This window comes from Diceros bicornis, chromosome 16 (genome assembly GCF_020826845.1).
Source record: "Diceros bicornis minor isolate mBicDic1 chromosome 16, mDicBic1.mat.cur, whole genome shotgun sequence".
Taxonomy (NCBI): domain Eukaryota; kingdom Metazoa; phylum Chordata; class Mammalia; order Perissodactyla; family Rhinocerotidae; genus Diceros; species Diceros bicornis.
In genome coordinates this window covers 17,626,786-17,646,972 of record NC_080755.1, presented here as the reverse complement: position 1 = coordinate 17,646,972, position 20,187 = coordinate 17,626,786, and the positions used below count along the sequence as shown (strand labels likewise).

Below are 20,187 nucleotides of genomic sequence, written 5' to 3'. Positions count from 1 at the left end.
CTTGGGTGTCATTACTAGACGGTTGATCCTTTATAAAACCCAGCCTGTGAATATAACAAGTTGCAGTTAATGATTCATCCAGTGACATTAATGACCAGTGACATTAATTTGAGACAAAAGTGCAGATTAACTTGATTACTAATCAAGGACTGAAACCTTAATTTCCATCCAGTCGTTTGGTTTATATGATCTCGGGTCTTGAGTAAGAGAACTTAGGTGCTAAACACCTGTAAGCCATGACTCTGATGAGTCTTTCTTGCCTACGGTCAAAAATCTGCCTTAGGAAAGACCTTCGGCAATTAGTCTCAGCTGTTTAGGACAGAAACTACTCTTACCACCCTGTGCTGCTATAGCAAAAGGCTGTCATGGCAATAAACACCCAGGTGGTTTTAAATACAGAATTATCACTGTTACTTAAATTTTTCAATGTAGAGAAAAGTTTATTTCTAATTTGTGCTCCCAAATACCACCACCGCATTTTTAGGTAATATGCTTTTTACCTACTGATTTCGGTAACTCAAGCTAGAATTTCCTAAACAAACTATACCATGCCGCCAGAACTAGGAAGAGCAAGATGAATAAGGAATCCTATTACTGTGGTTTAAGCATCTTAAAAACTGAAATATGCAAGTCTTTGCCTGATAACACATTTATTATTCAAGATTTAGGAGTAGGCTACCCCTAACATAATGCTTCAAACACGTTTTTGTAAACTTATTACTTTTCAGAAAGTTTGTTAAAAGTATGGTCTAATTAATGCAAAATCGGATGTTACATGACAATATTATGTTTAAGGATATTTTTTCACTGAGAAAACATATTTGTGAGATAGTCTGAATGATTTTATATCTCTCCTCTTAAGAATGCCACATGAAATAATCAGACATAAATATAAAATCTGTAAAAAAAACACATATAACCTTCTGTGGCAGTGGCTACCAATTGGAGCTGCACAGCAGAATCACCAAGGGAACATTCTGAAAATACACATGGCCAGGCCAAACCCCAGGTTTTCAGGAGTAGGGGCCAGAAATAAGTAATTTTTTAAGACTGCTGCTGCTGATCTTGAGTCACAGCCAGCCGGAGTTAAGAGCAAAATTCTATAGTTATGCACTATTTTTAAGATGTTTAATCAATGACTTATGAGTGCCCAGTTTTTGTCCCATATAGCAATTACCTCTAAATGTCATGAGATTATTTATTTATACTTCCTAAATATGTCACATTCATAATCGTGCATATATCTCTTCCCCCCATTACACTGTCTCTTTGTATATTGTGTTCTTCTCATTTTGCCCGTGAGCCAAGTGAACAGGGAATTATGTCTCATTCAAATGTGTTCAGTACAGTGTCTAGAACATTGGCACTGAGTAAGTGTTAAAAATAACAGCAGGAACTGCATGTTGCTTTCATACACCAAAGATTCTTTCAATGCAGGTATATCAGGTTTAAAATCTACAGTTACAAGTCATATGTACAGGAATGTAACTTTTCATTATTTTCTACAAGTAAATTAAACTTACCTCTTGAGACCAGAATTCCAGTGAAGACCAAGAACGTGGAATACTGGTGCCATGAAGGTAACAGTCGCTCCGTGTAAGGGTCTCTCTTTTAGATAGATATTTGGTCAAACTAAAGATTCTTTCATCACGCTGGGAGGCCTACTCAGCATTCGGATCGTGGTTGTCTCCTCACAGGCTGCCCTCACTGGCCTCTGAGCTGTGGCTCATCCCTCCTCATCATTGGTGTCTGCTGAGAAGTAGCAACACCTGCCTGGCCCTCAGGTCCACTATACTGCCAACTGTTGCTGACACTGGTCTCTGCCACAGTCTTTGATCATGAAGTGAGTGCACCTGTGTTCTCCATGCCCCACTGTAGGCCTCTGGTTCTTTGCACACTTCTGCAACTGCTCAGAACAGTCACCTGTTCCTTCCTCCCTCAGCCAAGGAGTGAGGGGCTCTCTGAGGTCACTCGTCCACCAAGTCAGCCCTGGGCCCTCACCAATTACAGCGTGAATCAAGCATAATTATGAGGCTTCTATGGTAGGCTTGCCATCCTTCCAAGCTTGGATTCAGGCAAGAGATCTGGTGTGCACCCAGACCTATCTTACCCGAACATTTTTATTGCCACACCACATGTTGACCCTAGGAGTTGATAGGGTGAAAAATGAGCCTTCTAGCAGTGCCATTCATTATTTATACACTGTTTTATAGACTGTGGGTCAAGAAACAATTTAGTGTTCATGGCCAGTAGATAGGATAGGATAGGATCAACTAGAATAGAACATATTGCTGCATTACTTTTTTAAAATACTGGATCAAGAAGAAAATCCTATATTTCTTACTGTACTTGTAGTCAAAAAAAGATCAGAAACTCTGGTCTCTCATTTTGTCCCCTTTACACTCTTCTCGTCTCCCAATAAGAGTTTTTATCTTCAATATCTCTGCCTCTCCCAATAAGAAAACACTCCTATAGCGTCATCCTTCAAGCTCTCTATTCTCTGGTTAATTTTGTAAACTATACTCTGAGCGTTGCAGACTCTCCCATGTCTGGCTTTTCTCTCTCGTGTCTGGTCCTCCCACTTTCAAGTCAAGACGTTCATAAGGACAGCATCTAAACCGAGGGCATTTTCATCCCTGCTCCCTCTGCATCCCTTTGTGTCCTCCCTACCCTGGGGCAACTAGCTTCACCCTCTGGCCTCATTTTAATGGTCAGAGGACCCAGGGAATCAAGAGAAATAAAGTACAACACAGACAGCAATTCAAAATTTTAGCCTGCCACCCAGGAATGTGGCACTTTTCTAACACTTTAAATAGGGATTTTTAAGTGTTTAGACACATAGGGACAATTCCCCTCAACTGTTTGATTTATATATACTGGTAGTCAGCTACTTATAAAGGCTAGATGAAGCAGAGTCATTTAAAAATATTTTCTCCAAACATTTAGTTTTAACTTAAAACATATAAATATAAATAATCATTCACTAACTTTTTCATGAAGGACCAAGGCCTTTTTTTTTTTTTTTGGAAAATGACTATTGATTGGAGTTCTAAGTTGTCTTTCTTGCATGAACCACATTCATAGCTTATTATCTATGAATTCTTGTGTCAGTTTTCCTTAGATTTCGACATGCAAAACAATCTGAATGCAGAATCCTTCTAAATTGTCATTATTTTTTCTATTATTTACACTTGTCTCACGCACAACTACTTTGGCAGCAATTTTTAACAACTCATGTCTATTCAATCTTTATAAGCCTTTCTTAATTGAAAGAGAAACAACTCTTTTTTAAAGGGTTTTTAGAGAAATGACTCTTCTGTACTCATACTTCAACATTCTTTGTAATATTTAATTAAATTACATAACTGTAATTCCAAGTTAGATCAACATAAACAGATTTGAGGAAAAGTCTAGAAAAACTCTAGAGTAGCTTAATAGTGAGCATTCACTGTGCCTCGGGCAGCCTGGCTGTGTTTTCAGAGAGAAGGAAAAGTGCCCATTAAGCTGGGGAGTGGGTTAGGTGGAGTTTTGTGAAAAAAGCTTCTACTGTACTGAGAAAAAAATTCGACATAAGATAAAGCAAAATGTAAGCCAAAATAATTTCAGAAAAGTGTCTTCATCTAGTGGAAAGAGCACTTTCTAGGTGGGGGAAGGAGGAAGCAGAAGTGAGGAAATTCTAGATTCTAGACATGGACACTGGCTAATTGGTGACTTTGGGTAAATCAATTAAACTTCCTGGAGTTCAGTTTTTTCTTTTATAAAGATAGACTAAGTTTTTTCAGCTTCAAAATCCTATTATCCAGGGGCCGGCCCAGTGGCATAGTGGTTAAGTTTGCACACTTTGCTTCAGCGGCCCAGGGTTCGCAGGTTTGGATCCCGGGTGCTGACCTACACCACTCATCAGCTGTGCTCTAGTGGTGACCTGCATACAAAATAAAGGAAGATTGGCATGGATGTTAGCTCAGGGCTAATCTTCCTCAAGCAAGAAAATAGAGGAAGATTGACCACAGATGTCAGCTCAGGTGAATCTTCCTAAGCAAAAAAAAAAAAAAAAAAAAAAAAAAAACAGCCTATTATCCATACTTACCCAAGGTGTTTGTGGGTAGATGTGGTTTAGGTGAGAAGAGGGTGAACCATGCTCAGTGTCCTCATCTGTGAAATGGGGGATGTGGCCTGGATCAGCAATTCCTCGGGTATGTGCTATAGAATGACCATTCTGAGAAATGGCAAGAGATATTCTTCAAAAAGTTCAGTGGCCAGGCAGTTTTACAAAATACTGGGGGTAAAAATGTTAAAAAGGTTTCTTTACTGCAAAATTTCTCAGGCTTTAATAGGCTAAAGGGTGTTGTGAATCTCTAAAGAGATGTAATAACCAGCTTCCCTTAAGCATATTGCACCAAGTTTCTTTTTTTCATAAAATCTTTCAGGACTAGAGATCCACAGAACACACTGGAAAAATTCTGGCCCAGCTCTTCTTCTGTGGTTCTTTCTAGCTCCAACTCCACTATTTCACTGGGGCCTGCATCATTGACTCATTGAGACTTTTAACAAACAAGGTATTGGAAGTGACCAGAGAGGCAATGGGGATCATTTTTAAAAGAAAAAACCTTGAACAAAGTCAGAAAGGGGGATGGAAAGTTACCAGAACCTTCTTTTGATGTTTTCCTTTGTGCCAAGTAATGACCACCACTAAACTTTGTAATTATAAAGGAATTTGTATACAGTATTGGTATTGATAGAGGTGACTCCAAATTATCTTTATTAGTTCTTTGGTCCTTCCCTTTATGTACCTACATTTCAACTCTCGATTTATTTTTCTCATGTCAGTGAAAGGGCTATACAGAGAAAATGGAACAGAGATTAGAGATAATAATAGTAATGAATAATACTAATGAATAATAGAGTTGGGCCTTTCTATCAAGAAACCTTGCAAATTCATGCACCTTCAGTAGTCCACAAAATGTATTTATCTGTACCAAATGAATGGGGTGCATGTTTTATTCCTTTTATATTTTATCTACAAGGTATAAGTAGGCAAAACCAAAGTATATCTTAAAAGACTGAATGATCTCAAGATTTCTTAAGGAGTGAATAGCATTTTAGTGCATCATCAACTAAGAATTGTATAAATTATACTGTCTTGTAAAAACAAAATATTTAGTCTTGACGGCTTTGCTTTACTTATGAGGTCTGTCTCTTCCTCAAATGCTGATCTTTTAAAGTATAAAAGATCAAGTGCGTTTTCTCCTTGTTTGAATAGATTCTTTAATCATCACTGAAAACCCACCAAATGGCAACTTCAAGAATGCTTATGATGGGGCCAGCCCCGTGGCTTAGCGCTTAAGTGCGTGCGCTCCGCTGCTGGCGGCCAGGGTTCGGATCCCAGGCGCACACCAACGCACCGCTTCTCTGGCCATGCTGAGGCCACGTCGCACATACAGCAACTAGAAGGATGTGCAGCTATGACATACAACTATCTACTGGGGCTTTGGGGGAAAAATAAATAAATAAATAAAATTATAAAAAAAAAAGAATGCTTATGATTGACGCCATTATAGTCTGACTCTATAGACTGAAGTTCAGAGGCAGGACCAGGTGAAGTCCATGGGCTCCATTTCTCCAGCAGCATCCTCAGAGGCCCAGCCTACCCTTGGCTTAACCCCAAGCTTGAGGACCCCAAAGAAATAAATAAAATTCTAAAAGTCTGTATCCTTAAAGGTTTAGGTCATTCTGAAGCCGCGCCAGCACTGCTGCAGGGTTTGTAGACTTAACCAGGCTTAGAGCCACCTGCTGAGTTGTACCGCCACTGTTGACCACAGAGCAACTCGAACTTGCTCTAGACCATGCCCAGCGCTGCTCAGCCCAGTGGGCTACGGAGCAAGGCTGCATGGCCTGTTTCGTGTTGGTCTGGGTAGTGCCCTGTAAAAGGAGACTGCTCTCACATGTAACCCTTCACAGCCTTCGGTGACTTAGAGGATTCATTCTATGTAAATGCTGTGCCTGAGGGTGGATCGCCTCAATTCTGTCGATGATGTAAAGGGGAGCAAAAGGGAATTCTCACCAGACTAGGGTCAGGAAGGAAAACCTTACCTCCAGCCTGGAGTTTCAGGCTTGATTACTGGTATTTCCTTATAAAAGTGATCCATCTCTCTGGGAGATCATGGGAATAAACGTTACTCAGCCAATAGTCATCCCCACGAGAGTCTCTTTTGTTTTTGTTTTTTGTGTTTTTTGCTGAATAGTTCCAGACAAACTAATATTACTAACATTACTGCCTTTGCCTTTTCAATATCGGTCTTTTTCTAATGAGGCATCTGCCCTGAAACAAAACAACAAATTAAAGGTTAGAGGCAGCTATTTAGAAAGATTTTTGAAATGTGTCCCATGATAATCTCACTTCACCCTGTTAAGAATGGTCAGCCTAAATAACGCACAGACGGCTCTCTCCAATGTTTCTATAAACAACCAACAAATATTAGACCCTGCAGAGTAGACTACGTACTAGAAATACAGCTCATATTGTTTATGGTTCTATTTAAGGGTAACAGAATTTTAAAGAATGTGGTTCCTCTGAAGTTTGAACCATAGGCTGCAAAGAACCCAAGGACTGTTTTTACCCATGCATGTTTGCAGTGTGAACACTGTGCTAGTCATATATAAACTTATATATGTCCCTACAGTATATTTATAGTGTTATCTCAATTTTCTTACATCTAAAATAGAAGGATTTGGACTAGATTATAAATAATATTGATTTTAAAAATAATTTTTTAAAATATTATTACATATCATTTTTTTAAAAGGAGGTAGATTTCCACAAATTGAGTGAATTACTACATTCAAATTCCCAATGAGCTTTCCCTTGTGCTGAGTTTGCTGTCCATTTCTTCAGCTGAGGTAGCATTTGTAAGCAGTGCACTGATTTTATACATATCCTTCCCTCAGTATATCCTCTAATATCTCCATTAATTTCTTAATTCAGTCAGTAAGGTATTTAGTCAACAAAAATAGAGTGGGGTAGAAAGATGTGTAGGAATTGGTTCTTGCTTTCCTAGAGCCTGCAATCTGAAAGAGAAAATAAGGCACTTAGGAAAACACTGAAGGAATACCCTAATATAATGTACATATGATAAATATTCCCCCACAGGCAAAGTGCTGTCAGGGCTCAGAGGAGAGGCAGATCACTCCCAGATGGAATGAACAAAGGCTTCATGCAGGAAGGAGAATTTGAATGGGCCTTAAAAGATGAGTAGGATTCTGAGGGCTTTCCACTTAAAGTCTCAGGGCAAGAAGATACCAGGTATAGTCTAGGAATCACGAATATCCACATGTTTATGCAGAGGAACTCGGGCTGATGCATTTGGAAAGACAGATATGAGCCAGCTTTTGGAGGACCTTGGATGTCTGAAGCCAGAGCTTTATTGCTAAGTGAGAAGGAACCAGGGCCCGTTTATGAGTGGATCATGCTAGTGCATGGGGGGGCTGGTAGAGGCAGGAATATGGCTGAGAATATGAGATAATTACAGTACTACAAACTAGAGGCAGAACCAGATCTGCTGTGGAAGACAGAGAAGTCAAAAGAAGAGAGGAGATGCGAGAGTCATTCATTTATCCATTAAATCAACATTTATCAAGCACCTGCTTCATGTCACTGTTTTCCAGACATTTATATACCACCACCAAGATTTTTGCCATATTCATTTCTACTGGTATTATTTTCTCCCTTAATAATTTTCTACAAATAGATTCATTTCTAATTTAAATATATTTATTTTTTTAAAACAAGAAATGCTATCACTTCCAATAGAAATTAACCATAAAAATAAGAACAAGGAAAACAAAACAAGTTACTCACTTAGGTAGATGCTGTGTCTGTTGAAACCTGCTGAAAAGGGAAGAAAACAGAAAGGTGTTAAAAACATATCGTCAAGAAACAGGAATTGAAATGGAGATAACTTGCTCCCTACATGATTCAATGCCGCTGTGCTAGGGTCCTTTGCTGTAGGCCAGCTACTGTGCCGGGCCCTGGGAATGCAAAGGGGAACTTCACCGTCTGTTCTCAGAGAGCTCGGTTGAGCAGGAAGCTAAGATTCACACAAATGAACGCTGCACAGTGCAAGAAGAAAAATCTAGTGTGCTATGGACATCTTAGGATAGTACTGGCTGGTTGACAACTTTCTCTTAGACTTCTGCCTCAGCTCATTATTACTTGGAAATTAAATCTTAGTTCTAGGGTTTAATTAAATTCCCACTCCATATGTGTGAAGTGTTTCCCTCTAGTTGCTGAGAACAAGCATCATAACCTACCTTCATTTTCTGAGAAAACCAAATGAAGGGGGAGATTTCTTAGGCTGAACAAAAATGTTAAAATACAATGGGAAATACCCTCACATAGGTGGTAAAATATTGCTCCATATGAGGATCTAGGAGGGTCAGTCAGGTGTCAGATCCTCCTCCCCTGTCAGAGCTACACCCTGAGATGAACTGACCTCTTAACAGCCTGAGATCATGTGTCTGATGGCCGGGAGCATGGAGACCACTGTCCCTAGGCAGCCAACTCCTAAGTTCCTTCATGTGGTTCAGCTTTTATAGTTTTAGGAGATTATAAAGCTCATAATGATGAACAGTGAACTATTAAAGTAGAAAGAGTATTGGACTTGAGTGTAACCGTGGCTCCCTCGCAGTGGGAGAAGAAATGACTAGAAAGAAGAACGATGGGTGTAGAAAACAATGGCAGAGCTGTATTGGAGATGCCAGTGTGAGAGGTGACTAAGAGATATGGGAGGGAGAGCAGTTGCATTTTGAAGGATGAATAGACGTTATATAGGCAGTGAAGGGATTCCCCAAGTGGAGGAAGTAAGCACTGTGCACAAAGTCACAAAAAACAGGACAGCAGGACAGGTGAGGGAAACTGCCAGTGGTCTGGTGGTTGTAGCCCGGGGTTTGAGGGAATGGTGGGGGAAGGTAGAGATGAGGCTGGAGGATACTAACAGCAAGGCTGTGAGGGGCTGCACAGGCTATACAAGGAGTCAGGTTTTATTTTGAAGGAAATGGAGATAGTTTTGTGCAGGGAAGAGGCATGATCATATTAGGAGGGTATAAAGATCATTCTGGAGGAATGCGGAACATGAGGTAGAGGGAGTGACAGAAGAGGCAGTGGGACTTGGACAGAAAATCTTTTTTGCCTTTTCTGAATATCTTTCTCCTTTGCCCATTTTGCTATTATAGGTACCCACAGACCAAATAAGGGATGTCCAAGGCAGGATTCTGTTACATCAAACTCCCACATTGGAGAAAATAGCTTTCTGAAGTCAAATTCCTTTTTTCTTCCAAGCCACCCAATCTAATCTAACACAGTCATGTGTGGTTCCTCCTGCATCCCAAAGGCATAATGTTCCTCTTTTACAGGTCTTGGAGTACCCACTCAAATTCTTTTATGAGAGGTGTCAGTGAGCCAGCAAGCTGATGGAGTTTTTCCCCTCCTCTTGTTTTATTCATTCAACATTTGTTGAGCATTTACTCTGTGCCTGGCATTGGGCTAGTTGCTGAGCAGTCAAATCCCTGAAGCAGTTCACATTTACATGGAAGACAGAATAACGTGCAAATACCTACTCTTCAGTGAGAGAAATGCTTAAAAAGTGCTAAAATGCTATTCTTTCCAAAGGGCCGTGAGTGCCCAGGTATAGGACTCAGTGGTGGCGGGAGGAGAGATAGTGAGAGATCCTGAGCAGCGGATCTATGGGCTCGGACGAAGAACGACAATGTCATGTGTAACATATGCAAGTGTTATAAGTTACCTCAAACTTCCAGCAACCGCCAGGAGAGACAAATTGTGACACCCAAAGCAGATCCCCTCTCTGTCTCCCATTCCGGTTCTCTTATCCCTTGGGAGTATAGAAGGAGATTTTCCTGTGCGGTCCTCCACTACCCATGGATCCAGTTTACACTCTGATGTGTTGCCACTGGATTCCAACACTTTTCACAGAGTTCATATTGTGTTTCTCCACAATTTATTTTTTCAGGTTTTTTTCACATACATTCAGTGACCCAAAGCAATTCTCAGGGTCTAAAAATAAAAATAAATCTTGATAGAAGGGATTTCCTCATCTAAAGGATGCAGAATGTTGACCATGTTTAAAATCGATGATGTAGCTGCCAGTTGTATGCCAAGGACCTTAACAGGAGAACTCTTGCAATTTATAGAGCCGGTTTTTCCTAAAAGAGCTTCCCCAGAGAAGAGAGGAAACAACAACAAAGAGAAAGAGAAAACAATACAACTCTAAGCCCCGCAAGCAAACAGTGGAGTAGTAAGAGAAGATGCCCTATTTCTAGTTAAAGATGCTAAGTGCTAGAATGAAGCTCAAGGCAATGGTAAGGACATTTTCTGAAATCTGATCAAATCTGGGCGTCTTGTGTAAAGAGAAAGAAGTAAGACAAAAGCATCCCAGCTTTGAATCTCATTTCCTAAGTAAGCATCCTAAAGTTTTCTTCAAGTTTAAAATGAACCATCCTTTTAACCTTCCCATTCCCACGAGAAGCCACTTCTCATCGGACTTACACACTTAGCTCCCACACTCGCCACCAACTGCTTGTGCTCAGATCTCCTCCGCTGGAATTTTAGGCTGCCCATATATTTGGCTGGGAAATGAAATTTATAATCCTACTTAAGTGGAATTTTGCCTTAACACAGATTCATGTAGAGGAAACAATACCCCTCAGTGCTCAGAAGAAAAGCTGCCTTGGGCAGTGGTTACTACAGGGAACGCTAGTGCAGGCTGCTCATCAGATGACACCCCAATGAAGTATTTATTGTGAGTTCTCTCCCCAACTTATTTCTTTCATTTGGCTTACAGGTCTTTACTTATCATTGTAGTGCAGGATGCCTCCCTGAACGATGTGAATTCCCCCCGGTGCCAGCAATAGCAGATGGTGAGGAGAAGGGGCCATGCAGAAATTGAAAATTTCCAGGTGAAGCTTAGAGATGTTCAGAGAAAAAGGGCATTTTCTGTGGAGAAATTCATAAATTCTTCTAGGTTTCTAGCATTTTTCACTTTAAATGGCCTATTTAAAAGTGTAGATAATGTATATATTGAGTACATGTCTATGTCTCTGAAATATGTATGTAATCTCCATGGTTTCAATTGTTGTCTTATTAGATAATAATAACAGATGAATAATCCTATTTCTGTTTGCTGTTGGAATACATGATTTTTCTCTGGTATCCTCTTTTTAGTTATGCTTGTGTTATACATTTAAATGAAAGCACATTTCCTCACTGGCCCATCAGTGACAACGAAGTGACAGGGCTGCTGCACCACAGGATGTCGGCTTGCCCCTCACAGTTGCCCCTTACACAATTTATGCAGCCATATGCTGCAGCCTAGGTGATAGCGCATCACTGCGTTGAAGGACAAAGACAAACTTTCTTACTGATCCTGTAGAGGTGCATAGTACGAGCTCTGGGATCGACTTCCTGGCTTAACTCTGAGTAAATTATTTAATCTCTCTGTGCCTCATTTCCCTCCTCTGGGACGTGAAGATAATGAGAGTACCTACTTCATAGGGCTGCTATGATATTTACGTGGGACAACACATACAAAGTGCCTAGGACAGTGTCTGGCACATGGACATATCTATTTGCCTAATGTTTGCTGAAATAGACTAACAGGTATAAACTTTACTAAACGACCTCTTTAATAAATTAAGCCAATATTTTGTAAAATTTTCAATGCCTCCAGATCAAAGAGGTAATTATAAAAAAGACTACTTATGGAAGGCATTTAATATATTATTGCCTGACAGATTATATGATACAATTATCACCATTTCATACCTTATATATTGTCTCCTAACACAAGAATGTACTTTCCATGAAGGCGGGGATGTTTTTTTTTTTTTTTAATTTTTATTTATTTATTTTTCCCCCAAAGCCCCAGTAGATAGTTGTATGTCATAGTTGCACATCCTTCTAGTTTCTGTACGTGGGATGCGGCCTCAGCATGGCCGGAGAAGCGGTGCGTCGGTGCGAGCCCGGGATCCGAACCCGGGCTGCCAGCATCGGAGCGCACGCACTTAACCGCTAAGCCATGGGGCCGGCCCAAGGCGGGGATGTTTGAGTTGTGTTTACTACTGGATCTCTGGTCCCTAAAACTGTACCTGTCATCTAGTAGATAATAAATATTTTGGGGAAAAAGTGGAATACATGAATGTTACCTCTTTTATTAGCTTTTATAGATAACTGAGAAGTGATTTTCTACGTTGGCTCACTTCTATATTGAGGCAAAAAACATTACCCACATATTATATAAAGGTGTCAGTGGTGGGGAGAAAGGGGTAGGAGTGGCTGCAGCCTTGGGCTTAGCAGCATCACAGACCTACATCTTTGACTTGTATAAAGTTGCTGAGTTCTGAACAAGACCTCAGGGTCACAATTCATACCTGAGGATGTGCATTCCCCGGAAGCACTTTCTTGATTAGCTTATTAAACGTTTATTAAATGTTTAAGCCGGATGGTTCTTCTTGTATCAAAAAGAGGTGATATGATGAAGTATGATACTATTATCTTTTTTTTTTTTTTTTTTTCATTTTTTTCTTTTAGCAGCTAAACCTTTCTGCAAAGGCAAGTCCAAAAGCTGTGGAGATCCATTGATTGCAGGGCCATCCCTGCTGTGCTGCCTGCAGTGTCCTAAAGTTTCTTGGAGCTATTGATGGGGCAGAAAGATGATGTACTTTAAGTTTCACAGACCCAGGTTTAAGTCCTAGCTTAGCTGCTTACTAGTTGTGCTCCTGGGCAAGCTATTGAAATTCTGTGAACCTCAGTTTCTTCATCTGTGCAAAGGAGAGAAATCAAGCCAAGCTTTTGAGGGTTTGAAGGAAGGTATATTCAGTTCCCGGCACATAATAGGCACATAATAAAGCAAAACTTGTATTTCACTGGATTCAAAAATTCCAGTGAGGACCTTGTAGCCCACTTCAGAAAGAGAAAAAGTCTTCCCTCGTGACATCAATTTATTATCAGCAAGGTTCTAACCAGAAGTCCCCCTGTCTTCAGAGATGTGCAGAGAATCTGACATGGAGTTTTCTACAACAGTTCTTGCAATCACTGCCATTGTAGCTCAAGAGCTTCTAATTGCTGAGAAGGCCAAAGGAGGATGAATGAGCCACAGGACAGATGCAGCCTGTGTGCTGCAGATGAGACAGCAAAGCAGGCTTTCATCAGCAATCTTCATTAGGCACCGCTCAAATACTGCCCATTGAGCACAGTGCCCACACCAAAGACACGTTATTCCCGGTACAAAAACAATAATTTTATTTATAAATTACCACATTTTTCACATGAAAATATCTTGTTTCCCAAGCAAGAGACTTCCCATTCTTGTATTATTCAGCTCACATTTATTGAGTGCATACTATGTGTCAGGGATTTTCCTAGGAAATGGTGATATGAAAATGAGTGAGACTCGCTATGTCCCCTAGAGTCTCATGGTCTACTGGGAGAGACATGCATATAAGGCAGTAAATTACAGCAGACATTCTAGTGCCTGGTGGAGGTATAAATGATATGCTTTAAGAAAACACATGAGGCAGTTGTTACCGCTGCCTACTGGACTCAATGAAGGCTTCACTGAAAAAGTGACCACTGGGCAGGGCTGGAAGGAAAAGTATGAGATTAGCCTAAGGGAGGAAAGGAAGCTGTGTAGTCTAGGAAGAATCACAGATGGAAGAAATAGAGAGTCTAGTTCAGTGGTTCTCAAAGCGTAGTTCCTCAACCAGCATCAACATCACCAGGGAATTTGTTAGAAATGCAAATTCTTAGGGACCACCCCAGAAACTCTGAGGACGTGGTCCAGAGATCTGTGTCTTCAAAAGCCCTCCAGCTGATTCTTGTGCACACTCCAGTTTGAGAACCACTGTTACAGTCAACTGATGGTATCAAGTGAAGGAAAAAATATGTTAACAAAGTATTTATATTTTGCATAATACAGAGATATAAGGATAGACATAGATTTACCACCCCCACTGCAACTTGTTTCTACAAAGGATTAAGGTGGTTTACAAGATTATATATATCATGAAAAGGGATAAAGTATACAGCCAAAGGAAACAATGAAAATAGAATCAAAGTAGAAAAGTAATAAAACCATTACTATTTGTCATAAATTTCCCAATAAACTTATGGTATTCAAAGCGTTAAGTGGAAATGCATTCACTTTATGAGAGTAACAGTACCTGCAAGATTCAGTGGCAGTTGTTAAACACACAGCTTTGCTAGTACTAAGACCTGAAAGAGATTTCCCTCATGGTGCCTCATTCAGAAGACACTCTTTGCAGAGGTAGATGAGATCCCGACAGTAAAAACCATGCAAGTATAAGTGTCTGTTTCTTATAACTCCCTTCCATAGGCCAGTGGCTTAATATCAAAGAGAAGTTCAGTGAAAAGAACCCAGTGAGAGGCCTTAAAGATGAGGTCAGGTTTACAGCTCTCGCACGATCTGACTCACATCAGAATGGTATCATCACACATGAAAGGAGAGGTAGAAATGGAAGCATTAAAAAAGCCAGAGGAGAGATGAAATGGTTAGACGTGAACAAAATATAGAACAGGCGTTACACATTGTCTTAAGAACCTCATCTTTGAAGAATGTGCTGCTCTGGACTCTCTGAACTTCCTAAATTGAGCTGTCGTCGTACTCAACTTTTGTACCTTCTAGATTTCTTTTTTCAAAAGCTTTTTACTTGGTGTATTACATGTGCAACATGTACCACACAATCTAGTGCTTGATTAGATTCTGCCTTGTATTATTCTCTGATTGTTTCACGTTTATGTGGTTTATTTTCTCAACTAGTTCATAAATTAGGTAAAGCCTCTCATTTCCATGTTTCCATTAGCACAGGGAATATTTTAAGAGGAGGCTGTATTTGTACCTCCTCTTTTGTTTTTTTTTTTGGCGAGGAAGATCAGCCCTGAGCTAACATCCATTGCCAATCCTCCTCCTTTTTCTCCCCAAAGCCCCAGTAGATAGTTACATGTCATAGTTGCACATCCTTCTAGTTGCTGTATGTGGGACGCCGCCTCAGCATGGCCGGACAAGCGGTGCGTCGGTGCGCACCCGGGATCCAAACCCCGTCCGCCAGTAGCAGAGCACACACACTTAACCGCTACGCCACGGGGCTGGCCCCTGTACCTCCTCTTGAAGGAAGAATAAGAATGTGCTCAGTGAACAGAAGTCAGTATTTGAGAGAGCACAAAGCACATGGCATTGGAGAGCATGGCATATGGGGAAGAATACACCAAGTCCAGTATTGCTCGTGTAAGGGGTGGGGCATGATGAGAGACAAGGCTGTGTCATAGATGGGGGCCAGATCCTGAAAATCTCGGCTTTGGGTCATGTTCAAAGGTTTAAATTATATTGTAAACGTGTAGGGAGTCTGGGAAGAATTTAAAGCTAAAAAACAACATGACCAGATAACAAAGATCACATTACAAATCATACTGCTAGCATTGTGGAAAATACTGTGGAGGGTGTGTGTGTTAGAGGTGGTGAGAACAAAGTCATTAAGGCATAGTGGTTAAGAGCATGCTGGGTTCAAAATGTACTAACTGTTCGATCTCAAACAAATTATTTAATATTTAGTAGTCTGTTTTCTTATCCAGAGACTAAGTCCCTACCACATATTATTTGAGGATAAAATGAGATAATGCTCATTTAAAGAGGTCAATATGTGCCTTGTATATAGGTGCTCAAAAATGCTTGTAATTATTATGCTTGCTAGAGGCGGAGGGGCCATTCCTTTTTTATTCCCTTAGTATTTATTATTTACTGTCTATATTTTTCCAACCAAAATCCAGATGAGAAAGCCAAGAGCTTGGAATAGCTTGAACAGAAGCAGGAGACCCATGATGCTATTTCTAATCAGCTTTGGGAATAGAGCTGAGACTGGACACTGGGAATTTGTCGTGGCATCAGTCCCATCCCCAGTGACATTCAGTAGCCCCCATGTGGAAGGACAGAATGATGGTGGCATCAGTCCTTGGTTTTATATAGTCCAGAATAGATGAGACACAAGGATCACAGAGCGGGGAGCTGAGGGTGATAACAAAAGAATGTTTAACGTGATGTGTCTCCTAGGCTGGCAAGGGAAGGAGGGAGACCCGAGGGGCTGATAGTACTGGAGAAGAGGGAGGAGTTGAGGAACCAGAGAACAGAAGAAATCATCATGAGCGCTATCAGAGAGCAGCGGAAACGGGAGTAAGGAAATGAGAAAACTTGAGAGACAGGAAGTTGAGGGTGGGATATTAAGAATCCTTAATTCTTTTTACAATACCCAGTGCACTGCATGTAAACAACAGTTATGCAATAAATAAGTGTTGAATTAAATTCATGTGTGTTGATTTGATTTGACTTCAGGCCCGAACATTTAAACGATATATTCACTGCCGTCTTACCGGCCAACACCTTTGTTCGTCAAAACTGAATGACTTTAATCCAGGGGCAATGAATGTCGTCATATTTTCTTCTCTACCACAGCAAAAGTGTTTTCAGAAAGTTTAGTGGAGAAGGATTTGTTTGTTTAAAATTTAAGATTGGGTGTAGAAATCTAAAGGAGAATAAAAGACTGGTTCTAAAATGAAAAAAGCTAAAAGAGAGTCTAATTGCTAGAGAGGTGAAGAGTAAGAATAAGGCACTTTTAAAAATTATGTGAAGATGGATGCAAAAGGAGGGACTGTGTTTGAGGAATTGCAAATCTAATTCTCATCAACAGCCGCCACTACAGGGGCCAAGGAACGCTGAACTTACCTGCGGAAAAAGCCTTCACAGAGTGTTGAAAATGGCTGGCTGCAGAGACTGCCCTTCTTCTCACCCCCGCATCCTATCTGACCACTTCTCTCTAACGCATGCATGCACCAACGATAGTTTCAAAAGAGTGAATGTAAAATCTGAATGAGTGTGCACAGTTTGTTGGAGCCGATAAATACTTAAGGTGATAAGGCCATATAAAGACGCCTCAGCCAATTCTGATGGGGCTGCTTTCGAGACTCACATTCGGTCCCTCTGGGACATACAGCACTTTGTGGTGGTTCTGTCATGCTTGCAGTTCCCCAGCTGGGCAGCAGGGTCCCTTTACTTGGATGGGTGTGCTTTTGTGGGCCTGCCATGGTTCTGCCATAGATGACGACAGGGTCTCAGCTACTCCGGGCAGGGAGGTGGGCCTGACTGGATCCAGAAGAATGTTAGGCAGCTTCTCTGTTTTTTCCCCTGGGGCTACATGGAGTCTGAATCTGCTTCTCTGCATGTTTGCTTCCCTCCTCTCTACTCACATATTCCCCCTGCAGGGCCCTTGTTTCTGCTGCCCCACAGTTTCAAATAGCTCGGGACTCGGGCTTCCTATGGTGCCAAGACTGGCCCTTCCTCTACTTGACTTTGCAGATAAGCTCACCAGGACTCTAGGAACATTCCCACTTAAATTTCTGGGAGCCAGCATCTGACTAACTCAGCTAAGCCTCTGCATGGATGGCCCTGAGTTGAGCCTTCAAACCCAGTTCAGTCAGCTCAGAGGAGGCAGTGATCACCTTCAACATTCCTGGCCAGGATGTCGTCAGCAGTTGCTGCGGGTAGGGAAAAAATTCCCAAAAGCAAGTGTCAGCTGAACAGCTACCACAAAGGGGACCACTATAGGTATTTTTGGGGCCTCAGCATTCGGTACAGTAGATTTGTACAGCAAACTTGGTAAGAAAAGCAGCAGCATTTAAAAGAAAGGAATTTATGAGAAAAAACTTTTGATTCAGGTAAAAAAATATATACTAGCTATGAAGGAAGTTGCCTAGAATGTGCCAGAACATGTTCACAGACTATTCAGCTAGTTAGAGAGATGTAGACAAAAATAACTCAGTTTTCATCAGAGGCTATTTCCACTGCTTCTTTTCAAGTTGTATTGTGTTGTTTTTGCATTTTTCCATCTCTTCATCATGGCTGTCTTTATATCCTATTAAACAGTTTTTTATCATCATTCCTGTTTCTCCTAGATTAATCAGTGGCTTGCGTTTTTTCCTCACCTTTTTCTTTTCTTTTGGAGTAGACACCTATGATTTTTGCTCTTCTCTGTGAAAATTCTGTAGACATGTTTTACTTTCATAAGATAGGGTGTCTCCCTGCCCACAGTGCCTACTGAAGAGCTATTGGTCATGGCTGGTCAAAGTGACCACATTCTCTTAGCGACTCCCAGGGGAATGCATCTGTAGGCATAGCTAAGATAATCAGACCCTCTTATAGATGTGCAAAAGGGAACAATTCCATGGGGAGCACGTCTCCAAGGTCACATAGACTCAGGATAGTGACCTTTCTACCTGTGTCAATCCAAAATAATGTTCTGAGGTTTTATAATGTACTGCCGCAGTTATCTCCACATAAAATTCCCTCCTAGGTCCTATGATACTTTACTCAACCATCAATATGTATATACCAATATTAATGACTTACTAACCATTTCTCAGGGAACACCACCCTCTACCTTTTTATGCTCAAAAACTGTAATGAAACTGCTTTCTTAAAGCTTTGTATGAAGACAAAGACAGCTGTAATTGTGCTACCTACTGTGACCAAATTGGAGGAGGTTTGCAGGTTTTTTTTGTTTTGCTTTTTGTATAATACCATATCTTTTGAAAGAGAAATGCTCCAAGGGCATTTATTTGTAGGAGCCGACTGATTGAAGGAGGTATTCACAAACAAAATCAAACTGCAGATGATTAGGATAGCAATTAATGTTAACAAAAAGCTAAAATACATTCTGCATGTATAAAATGGCTTAGCAGTGTGCTTGGAGTAATATAATGTATATTTCAGACTGTGCTTATTCAAAGGTGCTCTCATGGTATTTGTATGATTTTAAGCTCACAACACATGAAAATCTTCAAGTAGAGAAGCCTGAAAAAGTGAAAGAAAATAGCATTCAGTTATGCTTTGCAGCTACAAATTCAGAAGGTCAGAAAATATCGGAAAAGTGGGCCTTTGGGCAATGTTGACACATGCTGTCTCCTCTGTTAAGTTTTCTGCTTACTTTTGCACTAAAATAGCATGGCTTTGCTTTTTTAGTAGTATATTGATGAGAACTGTTCCCTTATTTTTTTTAAAAAAATTATTTAAAATCAGAAGCCTGTTGAGCATTCATATAGTTCTTCATTCTCAATCTCCATAGAATTGGGATTTATTATTAATAGAGGGGAAAATTGCTAATAAAATATCTGCACCCATATTACATAGAATTTTTTTCTGTCTAGAAAAAGTGCCATGTGTGTTTAGACTGTGATGGAAATGCACATGTGTGGGCAAGGAGGCCTAAAATGGAAGACACTGCCTCAGCTGGCCAGGACATTCTCAGCCTCTTTTGGGGTACTCCTTCTTCCCTTTCAGTCTTCACTCAAGAACTGCCCGAGCAAGAAATAATTGCCTCTTTTAGATCTTCTTGCCTCTCCCCCCTCCTAAATCTAGTCTCTAACTACAGCCAGAGAAATCTTTAGTATAAGAATGGCCATGTCACTGCCTAGCTTGATGGAGCATGGAGCTCTCATGGAGCACAGAGCACCATGAGAACTCTCTCGCTTTCATGGAGCACCACCACCTGCAAAGTAAAGTCTGTGTACTAAGATAGCTTACAGAAGATCTCCGGGATTTGGCCCTGACTACCCATCTCACTTAGGAATAGGTTCAGGTGTGAGAGTCAGAAAACAAAAAACAGCGGCATAGAAAAAGATAAAGGTCTGTTTCCTCCCACATAAACAAGAGGCATAGGTACATGTCCAGGGCTGACATGGCACTCCACTGTGGCCAGGTCCTTCATCTTGTGCTGCTCCCATCTTCCCCATCCTCAAACTGTAACTTCCACTTCATGGTACAAGGTCACTGCTCAACCAGCCCTCATTTCTGCATTCCAGACAGGGAAGGGATAAAGAAGGTTATGCCCTTCACTGTAGAGACATTTTCCAGAAATTGCACATGCCATTTCCAATTATATTCCATTAGCCAGAATTAGTCACCGGTGCACATCTAGGGAGATTGGCAAATGTAGTCATTATTCTGGGTGTACTTTATACTCTTCAATAAGGGAGTCCTTTCATTCTCTTCAGTTGAATGTTATAACCTGGCATGGGCAGGTTGTTGGAGAGAAGCCAAAAACACTACTTGACCCTAA

General features: G+C 40.7%; 1 protein-coding gene across 3 annotated transcripts in view; it reads left to right on the top strand.

The window, feature by feature from the left end:
- The window catches only part of DLGAP1 (DLG associated protein 1), an 843,951-nt gene that overhangs the window by 495,778 nt on the left and 327,986 nt on the right, over positions 1-20,187 (top strand). The window contains exons 4-5 of one of the 3 annotated variants that reach the window (XM_058556883.1): positions 10,874-10,968; positions 12,599-13,291. The exons of 1 other annotated variant lie outside the window; for it this stretch is intronic. The gene's annotated coding sequence lies outside the window, so the exon portion shown is untranslated. Of the gene's footprint in view, positions 1-10,853; positions 10,969-12,598; positions 13,292-20,187 lie in introns of all 3 variants that reach the window. One more of the 3 variants, XM_058556882.1, reaches the window with a different exon arrangement.